This window comes from Bubalus kerabau, chromosome 4 (genome assembly GCF_029407905.1).
Source record: "Bubalus kerabau isolate K-KA32 ecotype Philippines breed swamp buffalo chromosome 4, PCC_UOA_SB_1v2, whole genome shotgun sequence".
Taxonomy (NCBI): Eukaryota; Metazoa; Chordata; class Mammalia; order Artiodactyla; family Bovidae; genus Bubalus; species Bubalus kerabau.
Window position 1 is genome coordinate 56,706,498 of NC_073627.1, and position 11,139 is coordinate 56,717,636.

Below are 11,139 nucleotides of genomic sequence, written 5' to 3' on the forward strand. Positions count from 1 at the left end.
GTCTATAATGACAACACCCAACAACACAGTATGGGCATTAGCCAATTCCAAATTCCCATCTCCAGGATGGCTCAAGTCCCTCCTTGTTCAGGGATCAGAAGATTTATTTCCTGCCTGTTTTGGAGTATGGTCCCTACCAAGCTGTGTTGGCTCTTTAGAGCTGTCCTGAGAAATCTTATCCCCAGAAACTAGATTTTGGGGGTGTTCATTAGGCTGGCACTCATCTGTAGTCCTGAACAGGTGTCTGAGAGCTCCCAGGGGCTCACAGGTGTATTGATTTTGGGGGTGTTCATTAGAATGGCACTCATCTGTAGTCCTCAATAGGTATCTGAGATCTCCCAGGGGCTCACAGGTGTATTGAGTGTCCTCTTCTGTTTTCTTCCATGGCTTGACTCATGAGTAGTGAATCCAGGAGTCACATTCTGGTATCTTAACTGCTATGGGGGTAGAAAGTATTACAGGGTAGGGGCCCTTCCATGTGGGCTGGAGTTGAGCCTTTGGGGACCCATTTTTCCAGACTTTAATTAGGACTTGAGTCCCTGGAGCATATAGTGGTGACTCCTTAGAATCTTTTGGGTCCTGGTTCATACCCCACAAGCATATATCCTGTTGGAATTGCCCAATGGCCATGGTATAAGACCGGAGCGTCTGAGCCTCTGGATCTAGGAAGAGGTCATTGACACAACCAAAGGTTTCCCATATAGCATCTCATAAGGACCAAGACCAACCTGTTCCTTAGGGGCAATATGGGTGTGGAGGAGAGCTATTGGTAAAGCCTCCTTCCACCCCAAGGAGGTCTCCTGGGTTATCTTTTTTATCGCTGATTTTAAGAATTGGTTGGCTCTTTCTACTTTTCCTGAAGACTGAGGCCTCCAGGCACCATGGAGATAATAAGTAATGCCCAATGCTTTTGAGACCCCTTGGGTGACCTTAGAAGTAAATGATGTCCCATTGTCACTTTGTAATGACCTGGGCAGACCAAATCTTGGGATGATTTCATGGAGCAGTTTTTTTACCACCTCCTCAGCCTTCTCTGTCCGGGTGGGAAAGCCTTCAATCCATCCTGTGAATGTATCTATCATGACTAATAGGTATTTATACCCTTGAGAAACTGGCGTCTGGGTGAAGTCCATCTGCCAGTCCTCTCCTGGGTAGGTCTCACATCATTGGATGGGCTGGGCCAGCTGGGGTCTTCGAGCTCCTTGGGGGTTGTTTAATTGGCATGTGGGACAAGAGGAGACCACTTGCCTTATAGTTGTTTGGAGGCCTGCTCCTCTGAAGGGCCTTTCTAGTAATCTTTGGAGGGTCTTTTCCCCTAAATAAGTGGTGGCATGTAAGGAGTTAACCAACTTCCATTGGAGGTTCCCGGGCAGAAAAAGGAGTCCCTCCTTTTGCAACCACCCCATATGATCTTCTTGAAAGCCCTCCTCAGTCTTAGCTTTAAGAGTCTCACCTTCAGTATATGAAGGAGTTTTTGGCAAATTAGTCTGTGGAACTAAGGTGGCTGCCCCTATTAGGTCATGGTTCTGTAATGCTGCTCTCCTAGCTGCCTGATCAGCTGCTTGGTTCCCTCGTGCCACTTCTGTGATCCCTTTTTGGTGTGCTTTACAGTGGGAGACTGAAACCTCAGTGGGCAGATGGACTGCCTCCAAGAGTCAAAGAATTTGATTACCATATTTGATTGGGGACCCTCGGGTGGTCAAGCGGCCCCTTTCTTTTCAGATAGCTGCATGTGCATGTAGCACCAGAAAGGCATACTTGGAGTCAGTGTAAATGGCTATTCTTTTTCCTTTTCCCAGCTGTAAAGCTTGAGTCAGGGCTATGAGCTCAGCTAATTGGCCTGAAGTACCTGTGGCAGAGGCTTAGCCTCTATGGTCTAAAAATTGGAGACTACTGCATACCCGGCTCTTCTTTTTCCATCCAAGACAAAGCTGCTTCCATCAGTGTACCAGATTTCCTCAGGATTGGTCAGAGAATCTTCCGACAATCCCTCTCGGGGTTTTGTCCAGTGGTCCAAGGTTTCTAGGCAAGAGCGAAAGGGGAGAGAGCCTTCAGGGATAGGCAGGAGGGGGGCTGGGTTAAGAACCTCACAAGGGGATATAGTGAGGCCTGGATTTTCCATCAGCATTACTTGATATCTGAGGATTCTTTGATCAGACATCCATAAATGGCTTCTCCCATTTAGGCGTTGTTTCACTTGGTGGCTGGTAAAAATAGTTAGTTTGCCCCCAAAGGAGAGTTTTAAAGCATCTTCTATCATGATTGCAATAGCCTCAAGATTTCGAAGGCAGGGGGGCCAGCCTCGGGTCATTGGATCGAGCCTCTTAGATAAGTAAACTACAGGCTGGGCTCAGATCCCAGCCTTTGAGTTAACACTCCCAAGGCTATTTTCCCTCTCTTTCATGGACGTAAAGTTGGAATGCTTTTTCTGGGTCTGGCAACCTCAAGGCAGGTGCCTGAGTTCAGGCCTGTTTTAGTGTAGTCTCTGCCTTCTTTTGAGGAGTTCCCCACATCAGTGGGATCAAATCACCCTGTCCCTTTAAGCTTTCATATCAGGGCTGGGCAATTGGGTATCCAGATTCTACAATACCCAGTTAGCCCCAGGAAAGCTTGCAATTGTTTTCGAGTCATTGGGGAGGGCACCTGGAGGATTCCTTGTACCCAATCAGAGGACAGCCTCCTGGACCCGAGTGTAATCTGAACTCCCAGGTGAGAGTGACCTTTGTCTCAACCATCTGTGCCTTAGCACGGGAGACTTTATATCCCCTTTTTGCCAAAAGGTTTAGAACCTGAATTGCATGTTGTTGGGCATTTTTCTCATCTGGAGAGCAGATTAGTAGGTTATCTACGTCCAGATATAGGAGATCCCGGCTAAGGGCCTGTCCAAACAGGTGGGAGCTATCTCTGAACCCCTGAGGTAATACTATCATCTGTTGGTGTTTTTCTCCTGGGGCCTTCCACTCAAAGGCAAAAAGATATTGGGATTCTTTAGCCAGTGGCATGCAAAAAAAAAAAAAAAAAATGCATCTTTGAGGTTCGAGACTGTAAACCACTTGGCACTGGGTGGGGTTTCTCCCAAAATTACATAGGGATTGGGTACTGTGGGATGGAGGGGAACTACAGCTTTGTTTATGATCTGGAAATCTTGAACCATTAACCATTAATAATTTTTCTTTACTTTTTCTTTACTGAGAGGATTGGGGTGTTACATGGCGAATTGGTGGGGACCAATAGCCTACAAGCAAGGAATTCATTTATTAAAGGCTGTAGTCCCTCCCGAGCTTCTCTTCTGAGGGGATATTGTTTCCCGTTAGGAAACCGAGTGGGATCTTGGAGGACAGTGATGACCGGTTCAGCTTGGTGGGCTCATCCAGGAATCCCCTGGTCCCACACCTGGGGGTTAATTTTGTCCTCCCAAAGTTTTTGGTCCCTCTCTATTGGAGAAGGTGTAATGGGTTCTTCAGTAGTAACCAGAAGCTATAGGGCTCTAGGGGCTGAAAAGCTTCCCATCACAAGGGTGGTCCCCAGTTTAGTAAGTATGTCTCTTCCCAGTAAGGGAATAGGGACACTCAGGGACCACCAGAAGCTGGTGGGAAAATATTTGTCCATCCCAGCAACAAAGAAGTGCTTGGGTCAATCTTTTAGTTGTTATTTTTCCTGTAGCACCCAAAATGGTATAGGTGTGGGAGGAGAAGGCTCCGGAGTAGGAGATCAAGACAGAGTAGGTAGCCCCCGTGTCAACCAAGAAATTCGGACCTACCTGCCACATCCAGTTGCATCCTTGGCTCCAGCCCCGTGATGGTTATCTGTGACAGGTGGACTGGCTGGAGCGGGCCGCTTCAGTCCTGTTGAACCATCGTGAGGGTAGGCTTGGCCCTTGACCTTGAGGCTCTTGGGTCCCAAGGGCAGAGTGCCGCCCAATGTCCCAGTTGATGGCATTTGTAGCAAGCTGTTTTAGGAGACTTGTCATGGTTTGGACAGTCTTTGGCCCAATGCCTCGCCTGTCTACAGATTAGGCATCTGTCTCGTGCCTTGTCCCTCAAGGACTCGGGGTTTGCCATAGGGCTCCCCTGGAGGGTGGCCAGCATCTGGGCGTGCCTTGTCTCTTTCCTTTTCTCCCTTTCCTGGGCCTTGGCCTGCTTCTCCTGTTCTCTGTTATAAAAGGTATTGGTGGCTGTCTGGACCATCTCATCTAAAGAGGAAGCAGGGTCCGGCTGTTGTAGCTGTTGCAACTTAATTCTGATATCTGATGCACATTGGGACAGGAATTTGTCCTTTAAAATCACCTGTCCCTCGTAAGAGTCTAAGTCCAGATTGGTAAACTTTAGGAGGGCCTCTTTTAGCCTTTCCAGAAAGGCAATGGGGTTCTCGTTGGGCTCCTGAGTTATTGCTGAGACTAGGCACAGTCCCATAAGTAATAGGCTTCCTTCTATTTCCATGGGTGGACTTCCTTAGGGGTGAGTCTTTCTGAAGCTTATCCTACCCAGTACTGTTGCAACCTGAGAGCCAGGCGTCCCCGGGTCAGGGTGCAGATCCCCAGGCAGGCTGAGGCATGACAGCCTCCTAGAGATCGAATTCCCAGACAGGTCGAGGCGTGACGGCCTCCTGGGACCCCTGGACTGGCGGATCCCGAGCAGGTTGAGGCGTGACAACCTTTTGAGGATCAGATCCCTAGGCAGGTCAAAGCAGGTTGACCTCCTGGGGCCCCCGGACTGGAGTTGGGCATCCTCAAGGTCTCCAGCATGACCAGTGCTGGGTAGGATTAAGGGGTTGTAATCTTAACTCATTGCTGGTTTGTCCACTGTGGGTGGGAATAGATATCATGACGTAAAGCAATCCAAGCTTGTGCCCTGAGGCTGGGAAACAGTGAAACAGTCATAAGCCTTGTCCTCTTACTGCTCTAAGGGATTGCAAGTCACTGATTTCTTCCCCTAGTCCTTCATAAGAGCAGGTTAGGGTGTCTCCAATGGTAAATGTTTCGTTGTCATAGACCCACTTTAGGTAATAACAGAAATAATGACCTGCCATGGAATGCAGCCTGGCTTGGTTTTGCCTGCGGGGTGAATTCATATGCTGATGAGGGGGAGGCTCATCCCAACCATTGGGGAACCACCCACTCCTCATCTTTTGACAGTGCCTTAGAGCTGTCCTGCCACCTCTGGAAGTGTCTTTTGGCTTATAGATTGGGGATTAAGGACATAATAAAGGAGTGGGTTATCTGGCCCTGTTGGGGCATTAAGGTATGTTAATAATAGTCTCGGTGGAGCCTACAAGGGGGCAGGGTCCTGATTGTAGGAATTAGTAATTGGCTTAAGAACAAATTGTTAAGAGGCAACAGACCAGATGTTCCATAAAAGTGGAGTGGAGATTTGATCCAGGGGTATGTTTGTAACTTTAGGAGAAGGGTGGTAAGGGTTTGGGCCCAAACGGCCTGCAGGGCTAACTCCCAAAGTGGCAAACATTATCCCTGGAAGCCCAATTGCCTTTGAAGGGTTGCCAAGTGAGGGACTTCTAGCCGGCATTGTGTGCCTGTCGCCAGCCCTAGTGGGTTCACTGGGAGATGCTGGTGTTGTACAAGTTGTAGGAAAAATGGAAGATGAAGGCCTGACTATCTAGAGAGATTGGATATTATACAGTATTTCCCTCCCAAGGGCCATCTATTTTCTGGTTGTCCCTCCAGAAGATTGTAGAGGCAACATTGTGGGCCCAGATGGGCCTGAGGAAAAGAGCATGAAACAGGAGGGAAGGGGGCAGGGCACAACCTTTGACAGAGTGACATAGCACAAGGGCATAACATAAACCGATTAAAATCAATTGGGTCCAGGATGACAAGTCAAATTCAAGTAAACCTTAATCCCCAATCTATAAGCCAAAAGACACATCCAGAGGTGGCAGGACAGCTCTAAGGCACTGTCAAAAGATGAGGAGTGGGTGGTTCCCCAATGGTTGGGATGAGCCTCCCCCTCATCAGCATATGAATTCACCCCGAAGGCAAAACCTAGCCAGGCTGCATTCCATGGCCAGAGCCCTTGCCCTCAGCAATGGCCCACACCCTGAAGAGTGCAAGGGCTCCTCTTTTTATGTTTTTTTTTTTTTTTCTCCCCCCTGGGCCTGCCCTATGTAAACTGGGCTAGCCAGAAGTGCTGTTTGTTCTACCTGATGTCCTCACTCCGAACCTCGGACCTTCCTTTGACCTTCCTTTGCTCTATTTTCTCAGGCTTTTCCTGTCCTTGTCTTTTAGCCACCGCCATTTTGGACTCCTGTTTCCTATTCTAACTACCTAACATAGTCATAAGGGATTTGACTTAAGTTATACCTGAATGGTTTAGTGGTTTCCCTACCTTCTTCAATTTAAGTCTGAACTTGGCAATAAGGAGTTCATGATCTGAACCACAGTCATCTCTCAGTCTTCTTTTTGCTGACTGTATAGAGCTTCTCCATTGTTGGCTGCAAAGATATATTCTTATATATCAATCTGATTTCGGTGTTGACCATCTGGTGATGTCCATGTGTAGAGTTTTCTCTTGTGTTTTTGGAAGAGGGTGTTTGCTATGACCAGTGCGTTCTCTTGGCAAAACTTGGTTAGCCTTTGCCCTGCCTCATTTTGTACTCCAAGGCCAAACTTGCCTGTTACTCCAGGCATCTCTTGACTTCCTACTTTTTCATTCCAGTCCCCTCCGAGGAAAAGGACATCTTTTATGGGTGTTAGTCCTAGAAAGTCTTGTAGGTCTTCATAGAACTGTTCAACTTCAGCTTCTTCAGCATTACTGGTTGGGGCATAGACTTGGATTACTGTGATATTGAATGGCTTGTCTTGGAAAGAAACAAAGATCATTCTTTCATTTTTGAGATTGCATCCAAATACTGCATTTGACACTTTGGTTGACTATGAAGGCTACTCCATTTCTTCTAAGGGATTCTTGCCCACAGTAGTAGATATAATGGTCATCTGAATTAAATTCGCCCATTCCAGTCTATTTTAGTCCACTGATTCCTAAAATGTCAATATTCACTCTTGCCATCTCGTATTTGACCACTTCTAATTTGCCTTGGGCGTGGGCAGCTGCGACGGCGCACAAGAGCAGCTGAGAGGAGCTACCCCCCTCCCGAGGGCAGGGGCAGTGGCTGGGAGGAGCTACCCCACGCCCCAGGCCAGGGGTGGTGGCCGAGAGGAGCTATCCCATGTCCAGGGAGTGGTGGCTGCGCGGGAGCAGGAGGGCCGAGAGAAGCTACTCCACGTTCAAGGTCAGGAGGGGCGGCAGTGAGGAGATCTCCTTGTCCAAGGTAAGGAGCAGCAGCTGCGCTTTGCTGGAGCAGCCGTGAAGAGATACCCCACGCCCAAGGCAAGAGAAACCCAAGTAAGACGGTAGGTGTTTGCAAGAGGGCATCAGAGGGCAGACACACTGAAACCATACTCACAGAAAACTAGTCAATCTAATCACACTAGGACCACTGCCTTGTCTAACTCAATGAAACTAAGCCATACCCTGTGGGGTCACCCAAGACGGGCAGGTCATGGTGGAGAGGTCTGACAGAATGTGATCCACTGGAGAAGGCAATGGCAAACCACTTCAGTATTCTTGCCTTGAGAACCCATGAACAGTATGAAAAGGCAAAATGATAGGATACTGAAAGAGGAACTCCCCAGGTCAGTAGATGCCCAATATGCTACTGGAGATCAGTGGAGAAATAACTCCAGAAAGAATGAAGGGATGGAGCCAAAGCAAAAACAATGCCCAGTTGTGGATGTGGCTGGTGATAGAAGCAAGGTCTGATGCTGTAAAGAGCAATATTGCATAGGAACCTGGAATGTTAGGTCCATGAATCAAGGAAAATTGGAAGAGGTCAAACAGGAGATGGCAAGAGTGAACGTTGACATTCTAGGAATCAGCGAACTAACATGGACTAGAATGGGTGAATTCAACTCAGATGACCATTATATCTACTACTGAGGGCAGGAATTCCTTAGAAGAAATGGAGTAGCCATCATGGTCAACAAAAGAGTCCGAAATGCAGTACTTGGATGCAATCTCAAAAACGACAGAATGATCTCTGTTCATTTCCAAGGCAAACCATTCAATATCACAGTAATCCAAGTTTATGCCCCAACCAGTAACGCTGAAAGCTGAAGTTGAATGGTTCTATGAAGACCTACAAGCCTTTTAGAACTAACACCCAAAAAAGATGTCCTTTTCATTATAGGGGAATGGAATGGAAAAGTAGAAAATCAAGAAACACCTGGAGTAACAGGCAAATTTAGCCTTGGAATACGGAATGAAGCAGGGCAAAGGCTAATAGAATTTTACCAAGAGAACGCACTGGTCATAGCAAATACCCTCTTCCAATAACACAAGAGAAGACTCTACACATGGACATCACCAGATGGTCAACACCGAAATCAGATTGATTATATTCTTTGCAGCCAAAGATGGAGAAGCTTTATACAGTCAGCAAAAAAAAAGACCAGGAGCTGACTGTGGCTCAGATCATGAGCTCCTTATTGCCAAATTCAGACTTAAATTGAAGAAAGTACGGAAAACCACTAGATCACTCAGGTATGACCTAAATCAAATCCCTTATGATTATACAGTGGAAGTGAGAAATAGATTTAAGGGACTAGATCTGATAGATAGAGTGCCTGATGAACTATGGACTAAGGTTCGTGACATTGTACAGGAGACAGGGATCAAGACCATCCCCATGGAAAAGAAATGCAAAAAAGCAAAATGGCTGTCTGGAGAGGCCTTATAAATAGTTGTGAAAAGAAGAGAAGCGAAAAGCAAAGGAGAAAAGGAAAGATATACGCATCTGAATGTAGAGTTCCAAAGAATAGCAAGAAGAGATAAGGAAGCCTTCCTCAGCGATCAATGCAAAGAAATAGAGGAAAACAACAGAATGGGAAAGACTAGAGATCTCTTCAAGAAAATCAGAGATACCAAGGAGATATTTCATGCAAAGATGGGCTCGATAAAGGACAGAAATGGTATGGACCTAACGGAAGCAGAAGATATTAAGAAGAGGTGCCAAGAATACACAGAAGAACTGTACAAAAAAAGATCTTCACGACCCAGATCATCACGATGGTGTGATCACTCACCTAGAGCCAGACATCCTGGAACGTGAAGTCAAGCGGGCCTTAGAAAGCATCACTACGAACAACGCTAGTGGAGGTGATGGAATTCCAGTTGAGCTATTTCAAATCCTGAATGATGCTGTGAAAGTGCTGCACTCAATATTCCAGCAAATTTGGAAAACTCAGCAGTGGCCACAGGACTGGAAAAGGTCCGTTTTCATTCCAATCCCAAAGAAAGGCAATGCCAAAGAATGCTCAAACTACCGCACAATTGCACTCATCTCACACGCTAGTAAAGTAATGCTCAAAATTCTCCAAGCCAGGCTTCAGCAATATGTGAACCGTGAACTTCTAGATGTTCAAGCTGGTTTTAGAAAAGGCAGAGGAACCAGAGATCAAATTGCCAACATCCGCTGGATCATAGAAAAAGCAAGAGAGTTCCAGAAAAACAACTATTTCTGCTTTATTGAGTTTGCCAAAGCCTTTGCCTGTGTGCTGCTAAGTCGCTTCAGTCGTGTCCGACTCTGTGCAACCCCATAGATGGCAGCCCACCAGGCTCCCCCGTCCCTGGGATTCTCCAGGCAAGAATAGTGGAGTGGGTTGCCATTTCCTTCTCCAGTGCATGAAAGTGAAAAGTGAAAGTGAAGTCACTCAGTCATGTCTGACTCTTAGCGACCCCATGGACTGCAGCCTACCAGGCTCCTCCATCCATGGGATTCTCCAGGCAAGGGTACTGGAGTGGGGTTCCATTGGATTACAATAAACTACAGAAAATTCTGAAAGAGATGAGAATACCAGACCACCTGACCTGCCTCTTGAGAAATCTGTATGCAGGTGAGGAAGCAACAGTTAGAACTGGACATGGAACAACAGACTGGCTCCAAATAGGAAAAGGAGTACGTCAGGGCTGTATATTGTCACCCTGCTTATTTAACTTAAATGCAGAGTACATCATGAGAAATGCTGGACTGGAAGAAACACAAGCTGGAATCAAGATTGCTGGGAGAAATATCAATAACCTCAGATATGCAGATGACACCACCCTTATGGCAGGAAGTGAAGAGGAACCAAAAAGCCTCTTGATGAAAGTGAAAGTGGAGAGTGAAAAAGTTGGCTTAAAGCTCAACATTCAGAAAACGAAGATCATGGCATCTGGTCCCATCACTTCATGGTAAATAGATGGGGAAACAGTGAAAACAGTGTCAGACTTTATTTTGGGGGCTCCAAAATCACTGCAGATGGTGACTGCAGCCATGAAATTACTTACTCCTTGGAAGGAAAGTTATGACCAACCTAGATAGCATATTGAAAAGCAGAGACATTACTTTGCCAACAAAGGTCCGTTTAATCAAGGCTATGGCTTTTCCAGTGGTCATGTATGGATGCGAGATTTGGACTGTGAAGAAGGCTGAGCGCCGAAGAATTGATGCTTTTGAACTGTGGTGTTGGAGAAGACTCTTGAGAGTCCCTTGGACTGCAAGGAGATCCAACCAGTCCATTCTAAAGGAGATCAGTCCTGGGTGTTCTTTGGAAGGAATGATGCTAAAGCTGAAACTCCAGTACTTTGGCCACCTCATGCAAAGAGTTGACTCATTGGAAAAGACTCTGATGCTGGGAGAGATTGGGGGCAGGATGAAAAGGGGACAAGAGAGGATGAGATGGCTGGATGGCATCACCTACTCGATGGACGTGAGTTTGAGTGAACTCTGGGATTTGGTGATGGACAGGGAGGCCTGGTGTGCTGATTCATGGGGTCGCAAAGAGTTGGACACGATTGAGCAACTGAACTGAATTTGGCTTGATTCAAGGACCTAAAATTCCAGGTTCCTATGCAATATTGCTCTTTACAGCATTGGACTTTACTTCCATTACCAGTCACATCCACAACTGGGTGTTGTTTTCACTTTGACTCCATCTCTTCATTCTTTCTGGAGTTATTTCTCCACTGATCTCCAGTAGCATATTGAGCACCTACTGACCTGGGTTGTTCATCTTTCAGTGTCCTATCTTTTTGCCTTTTCATGCTGTTCATGGAGTTCTCCAGGCAAGAATACTGAAGTGTTTTT